Source organism: Triturus cristatus, chromosome 4_2 (genome assembly GCF_964204655.1).
Source record: "Triturus cristatus chromosome 4_2, aTriCri1.1, whole genome shotgun sequence".
NCBI classification, from domain to species: domain Eukaryota; kingdom Metazoa; phylum Chordata; class Amphibia; order Caudata; family Salamandridae; genus Triturus; species Triturus cristatus.
In genome coordinates this window covers 176,667,158-176,685,028 of record NC_140586.1, presented here as the reverse complement: position 1 = coordinate 176,685,028, position 17,871 = coordinate 176,667,158, and the positions used below count along the sequence as shown (strand labels likewise).

Genomic DNA, 17,871 nt, shown 5'->3' with positions numbered 1-17,871 from the left:
ATGTAACTTTCCAATCCTTTCGTAGCCCTGTTGATTTTCATTTTTGTATTAAAGCTGTGTTGTTTAGCAGGCCTCCTTTGTCTCGTCATATATAGGCCTGCTTCAGTTCATTGTTTTCCTTGACCGGTTGTGACTGTGAGTGACCATGTGGCTTGTGGCAATTTTGTGGTGGTAGTTTAGTAGTGTGCTTCTTTTTCCATATAGGCCTGCATGTCTTTTCTTTGTTCCCCTTGGCTTATGCTTGTTGTTGTTGTGGCCTGGCCATGTGTGTGGCGGCCATTTTGTGAAGACAGGCAGTGTGCTTTTTGCATAGGCTTACAATGTCTGTCTTCCATTTCTTGTTGTTGTGGGTGGCTAGCGGCCATTTTGTCGAGCCATCCAGGCAGTGTGCTTGCTTTTGCCATTCAGTTCCAAGCTTGTGGCCTAGTCTGCCAGTAGGCCCAGAGGTAGTCTTCATCAAATCATGGGTGCATAAAAACTGTATGTGTGGTCTGTTGAATTTTAACACCATGGATGGCATTGGATTGAATTGCAAAAGGTGGTTTTTGGGGTGGAATTTCAGTTTTTAGATGTGTGTTAAATAAATTGGGCTTTCAGCCAGTAGGTAACCCTAGGAATTCAGCTCGCGTATTTTTGGCAACTATGCACAGCGCGACAACACGGACTTAGTTTTTGTCTTCTTAGCGTGCTCAATATGCGTGTTCGCGCACGCGATAACTACTTTTTGTACAGTTAGTGATGCCGAACACGCAGAATTTGCAATCTGGCAAACAATATCTCGAGCAACATAAGCTTCTCAAAAATGAGGATTTTGTGCATTTTGCTAAAAAAAACTCCTCAGGTTGTCATTTGGCTGTAGTTTGGAGCATGGAGTCACTTTAAAAAATAAAAAATAAATGTAAAAGAGGAAGTATGTTCCACAGAGACTCCAACTTCCTGTTCCTGTCCTTTGTATTCACTTTCTTGTTGTTATTATGGTGGGTGGCCTGACCATGTGGGTGGCGGCCATTTTGTGAAGCCAGGCATTGTGCTTTTGCCATAGGACTGCATTGTCTGTCTTGTATTCCTAACCTTTTCTTGTTTTTGTGAGTGGCCTGGCTATGTGGTGGCAGCTATTTTGTGGGACCAGCCACTGTACTTTTTCCATAGGCCTCCAAGCTTGTGGCCTAGTCTGCCAGTAGGCCCAGGGGTACTACTCCTCAATTATAATGGGTGCATGAAAGTTAAACAACTGTTTTTGTGTTGTCTGTTGAATTTTAACATCATGTATGGCATGGATGGCTTTGGATTAAATTTCAAAATGTGGGATTTACTTTTTTCCTGGGGTATATTTCACTCTTTGGGTGTGTTAAATAAATGCCTTTTCATGTGTATGTTTTCGTTGTTGTTGCTCCCTGATGCTGCATCCATCCCATGTGATGAACACATTTTTATTTAGGGCAAACAGTCTCCCCTACATTTGTTTTTGTTCTTTGCTACTCTTATTCTTCCTGAGTGTACACAGTACAGTACACCAGGAGCCCTGGCCTTGTTGTCAAAGTCTCATAAATGGCTACACTTTTGTTGATCACTGACTTAATAAAATTTAATAATTGTGACCACTTACCACACACTAAGAAGTTATATATTATATTAGTTTGATTGTACTATCTTTTGACTGATGTTCTTCTGGCTTCTTTGCTTTTAGGTGCACAAAAGACTGAGGAGGAGGTGTGCCATCATCGCCCGTTGTGGTGCCAGACCGACGTTCTGCTGCTGTACACGACGTGACGTGTGAGTGACCTGACCAGCCATCTCTGCAACTTTTGCAACTGGGTTATGCTGACATCTGAAGAAGATGCCCCCAAAGAAAGCAGGTCGCAGGTCCTCCAGTACAAAGAAAGTTGCCATTGAGAAGAAGGAACAGAATAAGGAAGTGTCACTTAAGTCTGATGTGTCGCCCAAAACCTTTTTTGGGACACCAAAAATGACGCCTCCAGCAGCGGTGTCCGGGGGCCAAGCTGGGGGCAGCACCTCCGCATCAGTGGGCACAACCCACCAACCCAGGCCCAAGCACATGTGTGGAAGAGGTAGCCAGCCTAATGGTGGAAAGCAGTGATGCTGACCCTGAACTAAACTTATCGCTATCTCAAAGTAGCACACAATCAACGCAGGAGGGAACACAACAGATAAGTGGCCAACAGCCGCATCCACCGCCCGCAATGGTAGTTGTTGTTCCTCCCGAAGTAGGGGCAGTTTAGGAAATTGAGCCTCATGCAGAGGAAGAAGAGGAAGCCACTCCTTCAGAAGTTCCATTGTCTTCCAAATCCCCAGCCAGGAAAAGGAGGGTTAGTCCATCAAGTTCTTCGCCAAGCCCCCCTTCTGATGATCTAGATGCCACTTGGAAACCAGAAACTGAGTCTGAGAGGGAGACCCGTCCCAAGATCAGGCTAGGGAAAAGGAAGGTTCCAGAAAGCCTTACACTTATGGAGGTTGATGTAGAACAGCAGGATGCTGATGATGATGAGCCAGTCATCACGAACATCACTCCCGGCCCAGAAGTGATGGAGACCAACATTATTACCCTATCTAAAAGGGCTGTGAGGGATGTGGCACGCATACCTACAACACAGGTAACACCAACACGACCTCCAGCTTCCATATTTATATTAGCAAAGTGCCGGCAGCGTCCTACATCCAGCACAAGCACCACCTCAGCAGAAGTAGGTAGTGGTACTGCACAGAGTCAAATTCAACGCACACCCTCCAGTTCATCTGGCATTGGAAGTGGCACCTCCAGCAGGAGACAAAAGTTAAGCTCCCCAGTGTGGTTCTTTACGGTTAGCGAAAAGGAGGAAAACATTGCTATATGCTCCATTTGTCATACCTCTGTTAGTCGTGGTAAGCTTGGTACAAACTATGGTACCGGAGGCCAAATGACCCATCTGAAAAAACGCCACACAATCCACTGGGAGGAGCACCTTCGTCGCATAAAAACTGGAACCATTGCTGTTGGTGGGGATAAACGAGTAGAAGAAGGTCCGCTCACGGTGGAACAGGAAGAAGAAGGGGGCGACATTCTCTGTGGTAGTGGTACACAAAGTAGCCCTGACCCCAGCACTGCAGTGGTAACGTCCACATCCTCAGCAACATCTCAGTAAGCATAACAGGAAGGAATACCATGCAGCACACCATTCTTAGCATGTTTAGTAGGCCGGAGGGGCAGTACGAACGCAACCACCCAATAGCCCGTTTGTACAATGCGAAGATGGCTAAAATGTTAGCCCTGGACCATCTCCCTTTTTCTTTTGTTGAAGGGGTGGGTTTTCTGGAATTTGTGACAATCATCTGCCCAAAATGGAAGGTTCCAAGCCGCTACTATTTCACCAGAGTTGCTGTTCCAGCACTACATCACGACGTGCTGGAATTGCTTGGAAAAGCCTTAAAACAGAGTACTGTTCAGAGTATCCACCTGAAAACAGACATGTGGACCAGTTGCCAAGCCACTGATTACATGTGCATCACTGCACACTGGGTCTCTTTTGTGGGTGTTAGAGATAAGATATCTGCAGGTATTGACACTGCTGAGATTTTTAATGACACTCGCAAACATGCAATTGTAGCCATGTTTGCTATGGCGACATCTCATACTGCTGCAACCATTTTGGATGAGTTTAACAGCAAGGTCTTTGAGTGGCTGCGACCAAGAGGGCTTAACATTGTTTTTGTTGCCACGGACAATGGCAGTAATGTAGTTAGGGCCATGAAAGATGGTGGCTAATTCAGGGTCCCGTGTTTGGCACACCGCATTAACATTGTTGTTCAAGACTTTCTGAAAAATGAAAGCAAAGTCGGCAACTTAACTTACCTGCAGAAGAATATGCACGCATTTCAACCATTCTTTTAAAGCCCGGAAGCAGCTGAGGGTCATTCAACGTGAGCATAAAATGCCAGTCAAAGCACTCATCCAGGAGGTGCCAACACGATGGAACTCAACTTTTACATGCTTGAGCGTCTGTTTGAGCAGTACATACCACTCAATGCTTATGTCATGAAAAGGTCAGGAGATCCTATTGTGAAAGGCATGACCGTTGAGCTGGCCCAATGGGACCTCGTTAAATGCCTGACAGAGATGCTACTTCTTTTTGAGATCTTCACACGTGAAGTCAGCAGGGAGGACTGTACTATGGGCCAAGCTATCCTATTGTACATGCTAGAGCAAAAGCTGAAGGAGGTGTCTGAAACGTACGCAGGTGTGGATGACAAAGTAGACGCATATTATTTGGCGGACACCTTAGCCGTTCACTTATCTGAAAATACAAGGATTCAAAATAACATTGTCAGATCGACATTACATTACTGCCTCAATTTTGGTTCCACGTTACAAATTATTTCTGAACAGTAATTAAGTCATTCCTTTTTCAGAAGTGGATGTTGCCAAGTACAAAACTTTGATAGCTGAGGAAGCCACTGACTTTGAAAACGAACGGCTCTTAATTAGAGGCCCGTCACCCCAGGCCAGAACAAGTACTACAGGGCACCCAGAGTCAAGTTCTACTTCAGAGCCTGAGAGCAGTGCGGTTGCCTCCCAGCAGTCACCAACAATACCAGCATAAACATCAACAGCAGCACCAACAGGATCATCAGCCACATTCAAAAAAACTGCAAGTGATTTGGTTTCTACGGAAAGGGTTTTGTACGTCCATTGCTGATGCAAAGGCAAAGGAGGCCAAGCAAATTGGAGCACCCCTGAGCATTGAGCGGATGGTCCAGGCCTATCTGGATGACACAACAGAGGTCTTCATTGAGCAAAGCCCATTGGTGTATTGGTATGGGAAAAGAAGCCAATGGCCAGTGCTCAGCAGGCTGGCGATGAAGTATCTGGCTTGCCCTGTTGCAAGTGTCTATTCTGAGCGTGTTTTCAGTGCTGCTGGTGCCATTGTAACTGTGAAAAGGACCAGCCTCTCGCCCAAAAGCGTGGAGAGTGTACCATGATCAAAAAGAATCAGCACTTTATACCACCGGAGTACAAAATACGTGAATCACAGCAGGAAGAGGAGAGCGACTTCGATGACATAAGTAGTGGGTTACATGACCTACTTCTGTCCGAACCACCAGAGTTTGAGGACAAGCTCCTCTTCCCTGACAACTAGGCTTTCAAATTGTTCTTCCTTCCTTTATTTTTGGGTGTATCTGTTTTTCTGGTTCAAATCTAATCACAACAAATCCTTCAACACCGTCTCCTCTTTTTATTTCCCTATTGGAGTTGCACGTCTGTGCATAACTGTCCACTCCACTCGTCAGAGTCCTGCTCCATCTTCCTTACTCTCCCTAATTACATTTCAAGCAAGCCAGACATTGGATGGAGATGGAGAATAGTACAATAAATGTTGCCTCTAACAGTCCCTCCATAAGAAGTGAAACGTGACTACAGCTATCTTTCGTTTTGTTTCCGAGCCGAAACTCATCACTGTCAGAAGGCTAGGCATCTGATCTGACAGTCAAAGAGAAGAGCAAGACAGGTAATGATTAATGAATGATGGCATGCATTGGATTGCGTGCTGACTCCGAGTCAATGTGCATGAAGTCGAACTACACTAGTTTATCTACAAAGTAAAAGTGACTCAAGTGACAGTCAATGTTTCCTTGTTGTTTAATAACCACATTGTACTCCTACTACTGCAGGTGCAGGCCAATATCGGTTGCGATTTTTTAATATGGAATATAAACTTAATCGGAGTCACTACAGACTGAGTTTGTGTTGGAGAACACGTACCACACGGTCATGATGATGACCATACTATCTTTGCACGCAGTCAGTCAGTTGGATCCGAGATAATTGATGGAATAACTGCGTTTCATGGACTGGCATAAAAGGTAAACACAAAAATTCAACAAGAACCACAGCAGACATTGGCTACATTTCCGTGTAGTGGTGTAGAGTAGAGTGTAGTGGTATGACTGACAGTGGTGCATTGATTTAGTCACTTGATTTGGAAAATGCTAGGTTGCTGTATATGCGTTTTGTCTGGCTCTGTCAAAATTTAAGGTAAATGGAGGTTGGGTCACAGGCCGGCCCGGTGCCGTGGTGGGCCTGTTCTGTGCTGGCTCCTGTCCTGTTGTTGTTGTAGCTTAATGCTTTAGAGTTGACACAATGTATCCAAGCCGCCTCAGTCTGAAAGTGTTCCCTCAAGAGTCTTGTTTTCTCTTCTTGCACTCTACCGTAATTGAGTTTGTTTTTTTAATTGTTATTTTTCAATACCCCTTTTGTTTTTCCATCTACACTTACAGGCAGGCCTTTACCCTGTGCTATAGTGGGAGAAACAACTCGCACTTACCTTACCTACCTGCATCAGACAGGCAGTGGTACCCAAGATTGATGTGCGGAGTGTCCATGGAAGGGAGGACCAAGATAAATGAAGAGAATGATGCAACTCCACAATTGGACCAGGATAATACAGTAACTTTAGTATCATTCATCATTCGTCTTTTAATTTGATTCCTTTTTCCTCTTCAACCATTACGACTGTGTGTTGTGGTTTGTTTGGTAATTGATCCCTACAACTATTTTTTCATTTTCCTTGCTAGCTTTAAAACTAAAAGTAAGCCCGGTACAGCATGTAATTTGGGTCTCTCTGAGGGCAGACAGGCAAGGCAAATTTCATATTAATTTCTGCCCTGTACTGTCTAATTGTGTAGTAGTAGTTAGTAAGTACTGCTCATTAACCATCAAGTTCTCTTCATCATCATGCATGCATTTCCTTTTCTCCCTTTATAGATTTATTGGATAATGGATCATGGTCGTCTTCCAAGATTGTGTTTTACTTTTGTTGTGTCCATGCGTACTGTCTGTTTTTCTTTGTCAAACCTTTACCCAAACCCCCCTTCCCATCCATTCATCAGTCCCTAATTCTCTTCCCCCGGGCTGTGTGATTTATATTGAGGTGTGATGTGACTACATTAAATGTACACCAACAATTGATCACACGCTTGCTGAGGCAGATGTGGTGAAAGCAACACTAATTCAATTTCAAGGCAGGGCAAGGATCTTCTTCTGCTTGCCCACCCATGCTGTACTTTACTTCGTTCTACTACTCCTCCCACAGTCTCTCTCAGGCAAGTGACTGTCTCTTTTTTTTCTTCAAATGCTAGTGCCAGTGTCTACTACCACAACCATGCCATCTTCTCCATTCTCTTGGGAAACCATGCAGCCATTGCTGTGCCGAACTTAATCATCATCAATCACAGGTAAGATAAGATTGGTGGGAGGTATAATGGACTAGGAGGAGAGACTGACAGTGCTAGTAGGACCAATAAAATAACTCAGTGAAGGGTACTGCATCTATCTGTTTGTATGTTACAAAATCGGCAGATATTTTAAATCAAACACTGGCTGCAGGTCTGCAGCAGCAAGGAAACCATGTGACATAAATTAGTAAAACAGTAACCCACCCACAAAACATTAACATCGTATGTTTAAGTAAATATAATTTATTACCCTAACAAAAATAAACTATCCCACTCTGACCTGACCCACCCCTCTCCCTAACCCCAACCAATGTCCAAAAGTCCCAAATGTCCATAAACCCCAACGACCAAAACCCACCCACCAACAAAAGGACTTAAAAAAGGGGCAATTCAACGAGGTCCTAAATTCGGCAGGCTTTCAGATGTTTATCGACCAGGATCTTCACCCGCTCATCTAGGTTCTCCTCCAAGCGTGCCATCCGGAGGAGCATCTGGCAGCAAAATGCCCTGCAGTTACATCCAGGGTGGGGGGCAGCAGTGCTTGATGTTATTGAAGCACGGCGACGGGCGGCTGCCTGACCACGGCGCCGTAAAACTAGAGGTGGGGCCTGGCTGGGGCCCGGTGCATTGGAGGCGACTGCAGCTTCAGCCGCCTCCTCCTCCTCCTCCACCACCAACTGCAGATATTCTTCACAAATGGCCTCCAGTTTACAGCGCTGGGCCCTGGCTGCCAACTCCTTCCGCGTGGGTTTTGGTTGGCAAGGAGGATCTATATCAAGAAATAAAAAGAATATTGTAACCAATACTCATAGCAAAACAATAACACAAAATTCATTCAACACATAGTGGCACAGTATCAGTATCACTAGCAAGCACAGTACATAACATTTGTTGTAAGTATCTATCCTCCTACTTCCTCGGACTCTAACATTTGTGAGAGTTTCAGGCATTATACTAGCACTATGGACTCCAATACACACCAGTTGTCTTGTTCTTATCTCTAGTTTATCGAAATTACATAACCTTGTTGTAGCCGGCATGCCAGCGCAGCTAAGCTTGCACCCAAGAGAAACAGATATGAGGCACATAATGCACACTCACGTTCGTTTTATTTACTACTACTGTCTGCAGGTGGGGAAGCTCATATTTTTGTATTACTGGTGGCACTGGCCATACTCTCTGTTACATGAGGGTAATTGCTCAGTTTCACTTTCACCCTGCCCTGGGTACTACAAAAAGGCAGATTATTTATCTGATCCAATGGTCATTGCTTATATTATAGATGGCAACACAACATAAGGTCAGTAGTGGTCGGTGGTGGGAGTGCTGCCGGGCGGTGACGTGGGGAGGGGCAGGGTGGGGGGGTAGTGAACAATGGATTACGGACAATTACAGGTAAGAAAACAATACATATAAATAAATAAAACCAATTTCGTTGCACGCACTGCATCGCATTTGGCGGTGCAGTGCGCACAATGAAATTTGTTTTATTTATTTTTATGTTAACTTACCTGTATTTGGCCGTAATACATAGTTTTTACTACCCCCCCACCCTGCCCCTCCCCACGTCACCGCCTGCCAGCACTCCCACCACCGACCGCTACTGCATAGGGTACTTTGTTTTCATTGATTGTGTAACCAACAGATAGGCCACCCTTTGCAGGCTGGCTGACACAATCGAAAATACATTAACATAGGTAGGGAGTGGTCCTCGGAGTCGGAGGAAGGCGCTTGATAATATAAATATATATATGATGTGCTTGCAAACTACTGAGAGTCAACTGTATTCTGAAAATACTACTTATATTCTCCTCCGCTTTGCTACTCTGGCGCAGTTTCTTTTACATTCTCTTCAAAGTAAGACTTTCCAGTGACAGTCTCCACCTATGCTGTCTATGATGATAGTACATCCAGGCATCCATCCATTAAAAGTAAATGTCTAACATTCTTTTTTATATATCTCTTAACAAACCTTAGTTGGTTTCACATACAACCACCCATGCGTCCGCTTCTTCCTTGCTTGCCTTGGCTTTGAGTTTGACCCAAACACTGCTGATGATTCTTGCTATCTAGTATCCACCCATACTGTGTTGCCCACCCAGGCAGGCATCTTCTTTCACCTTCTACCCATCCTTCAGCCACCTATGCATGCTTCCAACATATCCTTCTCTGCCAGTCATATTACATCTCGCCCGTCCTTCCTCCTTCCACTCTTCTTTCCCTCTTTGTTCAACACATCCATCAAAGTCATCTGATCTGAGTTTTAGTTTTCTCCATAAAACCTTCACAGCTGAGTTTGGAGTCAGATAGAAGAGGCTATTGGTTACTCGACTCACGCTGCTAATGCTATTGCTAATGCTAAGTAAAGGGTGTCTTCAACCGTTGTATAATGTTCACTACAACTTAATATTCTCACAGTACAGTGAGTGAAGTGAACACCCTTCCAGCTAGTCGTAATGTCAATAAGTAATGAATATAACTTGCCACCACCCGCCACTGCTGCTGGCTCCCCCCCTGTAGCTCCTGCAAGTGCCGCCTGTTCCCCTTCCCCTCTGGAATGGCTGCATCGCCATCGCCTTTGGCCCCGCCGGCACTGGTGGTTGGTAGTATGCCTAGAAAAAACATTACACATTTTTAGATGCCTGTACACCTCCCCCTATTTTATTAGTTTTCACTTGGAAGATTGAAAAAAAAGTTAATACAACATACATCATCACTAGTCCAAATCGGGTACTAGAGTAGAGTCAGTAGACAGACACTAGTAGTGTTATTATGGTCCCTAGGGTCATCCAGTCCTACTCTACTCTTTGGAAAGTTAGCCTGATCCATGTAACCATTTTAGATTCATCATGTCTACTCTTTTGCACATATTACTTCGCCGCTAGTTGTGCAGTAGACGCCTTTGAGGCCACATGAGTGTTGCGTAAATGTGAAGAGGTCGAAAAACAAACCACTTGGTATGGAGTTCGGTTAGTCCGTATTTCTTAGCCATCACATGTTGCACTTTTTGGCATGACTGCGAAATGGTTGCATAATTGCATTATACTATCTAACGCGCACCATTTTTCTCATAATAGGCGGAAGATTCCCTTCTACAAACCAGAGATTTGCAGAGCTTATGATGCATGTAACCAGTATTTCTACGTTCTACGGTGAGGGGTCTTCCAGAATTCACACAGATCTTTTGTCTTCTATCATACACTTGGAAATGTTTACTGTTTTGAACTAATGTTTTTTGCTGTTGGAGCTGGCTGTAGTAATAATTTCATAGAACGACGTACAGAGCTTGTTACTTAGACTCTGTGGTATTTGGTGTGGTGGGGTGGACTTACACAAGTGAGTGAGCAAAACGGTGTTTTGTTCTGGGTTGTGTCATCATCATTGGGTATCTTCGTGTGGAGGGTCGGGACCTAATGAGACACTATAGCTAGTCGGTCAGGGGATTGTGGGTTCTTCTGACTGAGGTGTGAGTAAGGTCCAACCTCCCATCACCAACATCCCATTTTCTTGTGCATAGTTATGTATGTGGCTGTGCAGAATCCCTACAATAGTAGTAGTATGTACTATCCTATCCAAAATACTAGTCAAATATATGGTTGGGCATTTTGTTGGTGGGAATTATCAAAGCCTCAAGATTAAGAGGACAACCCAACAGACAGGACACAGTGGCTAGAGCTATTGGTCAATCTGAGTTTTATTATTCCAAAGAAAACCTTCAATAAAGTGGCCATCTGGGCAAGCTTAGCTACAGACAGACTAATAGTAGTAGTAGTACAGAGAATCATCGCAGAGGCAGTTAGAAGGAACTTAGAGGCAGGGATAACCAGAATTTGGGAACAGATAGTCAAGGTCAAAGAAGCATTTGTAAAAAATAGAATTAGGAAGTGGAACCATAATTAATAGTTCTGAAAAAAAGGTGCAGTAAAAGTTAGGGAAATATAATTGTTAATATTAACCACTGGAGGAGTTACTGGGGCCAGCAGCAGGGGCCTCGGTAGAGGAGCGGTCCTCTGGTTATTGTCCCGCCGACTCAGACCCTGTCTTCTTGCCCCTGTGTGGTGCTGATGATCATGTAAGATATAATAAAGAAAGAGACAAACATTAAGGAGTGCTGTGAAACAAATAAATCATTAAAAAAAACATCAAAACATTTTAGAAAACAATTGCAATAAACTTGCCCTATATAATCAGATGGATTGACTACTAGGCTGCTTGCTGGATTCACGGATCGTCTACTTATTTATGAACACTCCAGTGTTCCATAATCATTCTGATTCCAGAATACTAACGAAGCCTAAGTACCACCTGACCTAGACAACCTATTCCAGACGGGCCACTTGTTCACTAAGTCTGCATTTCCATTTTTTTTAGCCATCAAAAATGCATAGGTGAGATGGAGGACACATGCATAAATTTGTGCATACACTAAATTGTGGGTTGGTTGCGTCTGAGCTTATTCTGCTACTGACTGACACTGCTAAGCATCCCACTCAATAAAGACACTACAAAAGGTTTTACGGAGGATTGGGGTAAGCAGCACTCAGTGACAGAGGAGGCGTCACGCAGACCGTAGAAAAAATTATTAACTAATACTAACTAAACCTAGTATCCATCCACCACTATTTCACAGGAGGACAATGGAAGGACTAGAGTCTCTCTAGCAATAGCATTACCTAACTTCAGTTCTCTAAAGTAAACTCTTACATTAATCAGCCCAAGCTAGCGCAAAGTTGCAAACAAGTAAGAGTAGCGCCGAGCACCTGTGTCCTACAATCACAGAAGATTTTGAAACGTAATTTACCAGCAATGTTAGCAGCAGTAATCTTGTTATTCGTCAAAAATGTATACACAACAATACTTATACTGCTATATATTAGCTACTCACCAAGCCCCATGACCTCGACACCTAGCAGGTCCAACAGGTCCTTCTCCCGGTCCATGATGTCTGACCACTGGTGGGCCAGCTGGTTATGGGTGCGCCGGACCCCTGAGCAGCGAAACACTGCCCGACGCACCTTCGCCCACCGAATGTGATGCTCCTGGGTAGGGTACCCGGAGCTGGCCTGCCGCCTGCTGCCAAGGTCAAGGGGAGGTGGCGCTGGATAAAAAAACAAGGGCGGCCACCTCCACATCGCTAAAAAGCTGCCAGGCCTGCACCCCTGCAGGGCGCATTTTGCCGCAAGGCAGGCGGCTCTTGGGCGCAGGCGCCTTGCCCTTTGAGCCGTTCGTGCCCTTGGCCATGGTTCTACGGTGGGTGGGAGGCGGAAAAGAAAAGTTAGAAGGGAAAAAAGAAAGATAGGGTGAAGAAGTAGTAGCTTAAAGAAAGAAGTAATATTAAGTTAAAAAAACACAGTAAAAGTAGAAATAAAATGCAAAATATAAACTTAGGGACAGAGAGATGGATGATAAATAAAAAAAGTCAGAAAAACTGTGTAAAAAAACTAAGGATTGCAAAGATTAAGGGAGGATAGAAAGGTAGGCCCAGAACCAAAGCATAGAGTGAAAAACAAGACGGCCGTGCCCATTCGCGACCGCGTGGGTAAGTCCCCGCGATATTTCTCGCGAACGCGCAATAATCTGCGTGAACAAGTAAAACGAGCTCCTGAACATGACATGCGCATCGCGAACACGCTAAACGCGACTCGGAACAGGAAATAAGGCATCGCGAGCGGGTTGGACAATTGAAAAACAAGATGGCCGCACCCATAGGCAACCGCATGGGTAAGTTAGCGAAATATTATCCCCCGAGCTCGTGAACAGCGCCCCGAACACGCACAACGCGCTCCCGAACAAGAAAAACGCTTCACGGACGGGCGCCCCAAGCAACTACGCACGCTCACGTAGCGCAATGACATCTTCGGGTAGATTTGCGTAGTGCGACTACGCGAACTACACCCAGGGTTAGTGGTGACTATCCCTGAGTGTTGAGATTGGAAATAAGAAGAGCCAGGTCTGCTTGCCATAAACCCCGCTGTGTAATTTAAAAAGTGAGCATAACATCCATTTGTGTCTACTGGCCACAATAACCACCCATTTGGACCTGAAAGTGTGGAGTTAAATGCATTATTCTGCACCATAGTTTTGTACTGTTCTTTGCTGTAATTTGATACAAGTTGCCAATTATCAAATCATGCAAAGGAAGGAATGTTTGGTGAATAAATGTCTTTTATTTTCCAAGTCCTAGACAAGTAGTCTGTTGAACTGTACCATTTAGAAAACATATTTGTGTTGGAATTAAGCAGGCTCAAAATAAGGTATCTGTACCCTGAACTTGCCAAGGTTTGGCTCCCCAAATAGATTTTTTTTGTCAATGGTATCCTTCCAATACTCATAGCCTTTCATGGCTAATTGTATAACAAATGAATCTGTGTATATTAGCTTGATTTGTGTCGGCATATATTTCTTAGCTGGAATAGGGAAGAGTTTAAAATAAAAGTTTTTCTGGTCCAATGAATCATGTCCAGAAAAATATGTGAGTTTATATAATTTGGAGCTCCCTTGTGGGAGAGTTGGACAATGTTCCATTTGTGTGTAAATAAAAAGTGTGTGTTGAACACCAGATCAATGTAAATAATGTCCATGATAGTAAAAGAACATTTCACCGTAATTAGCAGTCTTTAGATACAGGTCTTCACTTTTGAAGACAGTACAATATTCCAGCTCTGAGAGCTCAGTTAACAGTGTCAACATCCCAATCATCTGAATGTAGCCTAGGTACAATAACATCACCCATAGACATCTTGAAAACGTGAGGGATCAGCAGTATTTCTGTAGGGCCAAAGATATCATATTAGACCTTATCTCACACAATTCCATCAGTTACTTGGACAGCTGAAATGTTCACAAGGAACATCTCTTTCAGTTAAAGTAAACGTGAGTGAAGCGTTAGCACCTCATCGACCAGTTCTGTGGCAGAGCGTTCTGGAAGATAATGGTTATTTACCAACATGGAAAAAAACTGTCAGAAATCCAATCAAAAGCAATAGAAAAAACAAAGAAACTGTTATCCAAACACATATCCAAAGAGGGAGCAGATAAGTGTGTTTCAGCCATTAAAAAAAACACAGATCCTTGCAGGCAAAGTGTAGGTGGAATTTGCAAAAGAGTCGGATGAAAGTACAGTACTCACTTCAGTTGTGTGGCTGGCATTTGTAGCAGTATTAGGAATTAACTAAAGTTTATTCTCTATCCCCCAAGTGGGGAGAAATAGCTTCGATGTTGCTCCAAAGCTGCAGAGGAATTTCCTTTATGGTAGTGAGAGGAGCTAGGGAACTACCAAGTACTCCTTGTTGCCTACTGTTTAGAATAGGCCACATGATATAACTCGATGTGATCAATGGAGATAAAACAATTGTCTTTAGAACCAGCAAGCGGTGTCAATATTACAGTTCTTGTACTCTGAATTCCAAGGACTGGCACCAGTGCACTGTATGGTGGGCCAAATTTCTTCTTTACCGCAACCTTTTGTAGAACAAGATCCCCAATTTGTGGAAATTAGCCAGAAGGTGCTGGCTTCTCCTTGATTCCAATAGAGGCAAACGACTTCAACTGTTCGTTGGATTGGCTGTCACGAAAGGATTGCAAATCCTGTAAGACAGCAAATCGATCATTTACCTCAAAGGGTGTGGCATGTGCCACGATGTCTGCATGGTCAATGTCTGGAACATACATTTTGATGTCAAAGAGGACCTCGTATGCGGTCTGTCCACCCAGAGATCTTTTAGGGATGTACATTTGTACCCCATATAAGTAATAGATCCAGCTACACTCTCTACATAATACTTTACCTGTTAAGGATTGCTTTAAGTCACGGTTCATCCTCCACAAAAGAATTGCCTTCTGGCCTATATGGAGAAGAGTAATACACCTCTACACCCAGGCAAGCCATAGTATCTCCTTAAGCCTTAGAGGTGAAAGCAGGGCCCTGGTTCGAGTGGAATGTAGTGCATGCATGTGTCCAGATAAAGACTTGCAAATCTTTAAGAAAAGTGCGAGCGTCAGCCGAAAGTTGTAACCACACCCAGAGGAACCTTGAGCAAGAATCAACTGCAAGTAGGATACATTTAAACGATCCATCAGAATTCAGAGGACCACAATGGTCTAAGTGCAGCTCACAGGTTTCTTAGAAATCAACAGGTGTGTCTGTGGTGGGTGTGCCACGGTAGAACTTTTAATTTGCCTACAAATGTCTCAGCGAAGAACATATTTTTTGGCCTGTTTTTATAAGCCATGCAACTAATAACGTTGGTGTGGTGACAAATTTGTGAAAGCCACACCTGTATGAGCAGAAGCAACACTTTCATGCACAGCTACACTGAGGCTAGTCTGTGGACTTGGTTGGGCTCTCTGGAAGGACTTCGTCACGACAGTCACCTGGCCGCAGACCATAACCCTCACCCTTCGACTTATCAGGAAGAGCTTCTAGTACCTGTTTATAAATAGAAGACAAACTGTCCGGGGGTGGTAGCATGTGAGTCCAAGGGCAGTGTCATGGGAGTGATTGGTGGGAGCATGTTATATGTAATTTTGAAGTCTCCACAGGATGATTTGGGCCTTTTCCTGTTGCAGTCACTATGCCTACCCACACAAGTGAGGTACCATTTTTATCTGGAGACCTGGGGCAACACTGGGTGGGAGGAATTTGTTGGAAGTTGAAGCAGCCAAATTTGCCTCTGTAACTGTTGCTGCAATTACCCGTTCTCATTCGAGGGTAGATGATGATATACTGCCTGGCATTAATGTTACACACAACAGCACCCCTTTACCTAGGGGCATGCCAGCAAAATATGCATACCATTTAAACAAACAAAAAGTTCTCTTTGTTACAATTCCCAGGGGTGGAACCTGCTGCGCTGAAGGACTATCGTGATATCCTGGACACAGAGAGAGGCCAAGCTACGTCGCCTGAAGAACATGAGGAAGTGTTCCCGGACCACACGATCCCTGGTGCATCTCAATATCAGCTGCGGCCCCGGAAAAGAGAAAGTTAATTGCTGAAAGAGACTGGGTGAGCCACTGTCCTGGGTTAGTGAAGCCTGAGCTACAAAGGGGGCGACTCCGGTAGGGATACTAGTCTTAAACTCAGTGAAGAAACCAGTGCCTGCCCAGGATTTTAGGGTTTCATCTGCTTTGTTGTTCAACGTCCGGATAAAATTGACTGCGGAGAAAAGATCAAAAGTTTGTGATCGGAAGATTGTGTTTATCATTGGGCTTACTTCCATTGTTATCATCATTGCTATAACATGGGTTGTAGAGGGGGTAGCTCCTGCTCAAAATCTGCTGACTGCTACTACTACTGTCCCCATTGAGCTCTACTACTTCACCCACCCTTATCATGAGCAGAAGCATAGACAGTCTTATCTCAACAACACGTTCATTCAAATGTTGTTGACGTACCACCAGTATACACAGATGAACGGTACCACCATTGGATGTACAATTGACTTAACTCTGCAAAACTTTGTATAATGTACACTGTGTGAAATATGAAAATGGCAATAAAAATAAGTTAAAAAAAAAAAAAACACGTTCATTCAAATGTTGCATCAAACACATAATGCTACGAACATTACAAACTATTGTGTGTGCGGAATGATGCCAGCTCATCAGAAGAAGGGAGGAACGCCGTTTATTCCTCTGCCATTTTCACACAACGGCTCCTGCAGAGCTTGGTTTGTGCTGCTATGGGCTACTCCTGTTGCTAACATCACTGACTATGGCGTAGGAAGACTGAACTTTCAGCTAAACAGAGCCTGTTACCCTGATGAGGAAGGAGATCCAAAGGAACTGTGTGGGAAATGGAGGAGTATCGCCGAGGAAATTCCTCCACACATTAGGTTTTCTCAAACACTCAAACTGCCAAGGGTAAAGGACCTTTTGTTAGAGCTGTTACTAAAATTAGAGCAGACCTGTGTGTGAACAATGTTGGTAATATTCCCATGGGGAAAAGCAGCTATACTCTAGTGTTGAATATTACTGGAGTAAATAACAGCAGTTTTACGTCCTCGCACAATACTTATTTTTTATGTGGGAATAAAGGATACTACCATTTACCAATTGGTTGGTCAGGAACTTGCTATGTGTCCTTTTTGCTCCCACCTGTGTTTTTCGCACCTGTATCCTACCATAATGACTATAAACTGTTCAACGACGTTTGCAAAAACAGATCTAAGAAGACAATAAATCATGATTAGGTGGATCAGACTGACGCTGCACTGCAGCAATATGTTGACTTTAATTTGGGGTTGTTCTTCTTTGTTGGTGCTGCCTTAAACAGGCGGAAAATCAGACGCTTGACACATGTTGTAGAGGCTGTAACCAATCAAACAGCTATGGCACTTAGAAATATCACAGAAGATCTGTAAATTGCGATGATTGTGGTGCTCCAAAACATAATGGTCCTCGACGTCGTGTTGGCTGATCGTGGTGGTGCATATCGCATCAGCGGGAGCAGCTGCTGTGTCTACATCCCTGATCACGCCCCTTCAGTTTTTGATGCAATCTCTAAATTACATTAGATAGCTGCTGAAATTCATCCCGATTCAGGAACATGGACTTTAACTGGCTGGTTATGGACATTGTTTGTAACCTGGGGCTGGAAACTGTTAACAATTCTATGGATATTGTTTGCGATCCTACTGTCAT

General features: G+C 44.0%; 1 protein-coding gene and 1 long non-coding RNA gene across 2 annotated transcripts in view; both read left to right on the top strand.

Moving 5' to 3' along the window:
• The window catches only part of LOC146833296 (uncharacterized), a 215,256-nt gene that overhangs the window by 97,880 nt on the left and 99,505 nt on the right, over nt 1-17,871 (top strand). The gene's annotated exons all lie outside the window — the stretch shown is intronic.
• LOC146833298 (uncharacterized) lies at nt 1,469-16,751 on the top strand. Its single transcript, XR_014960562.1, has 5 exons — nt 1,469-5,856; nt 6,271-6,439; nt 7,132-7,227; nt 10,305-10,379; nt 16,063-16,751. It is a non-coding gene; the product is annotated as an uncharacterized LOC146833298 (long non-coding RNA).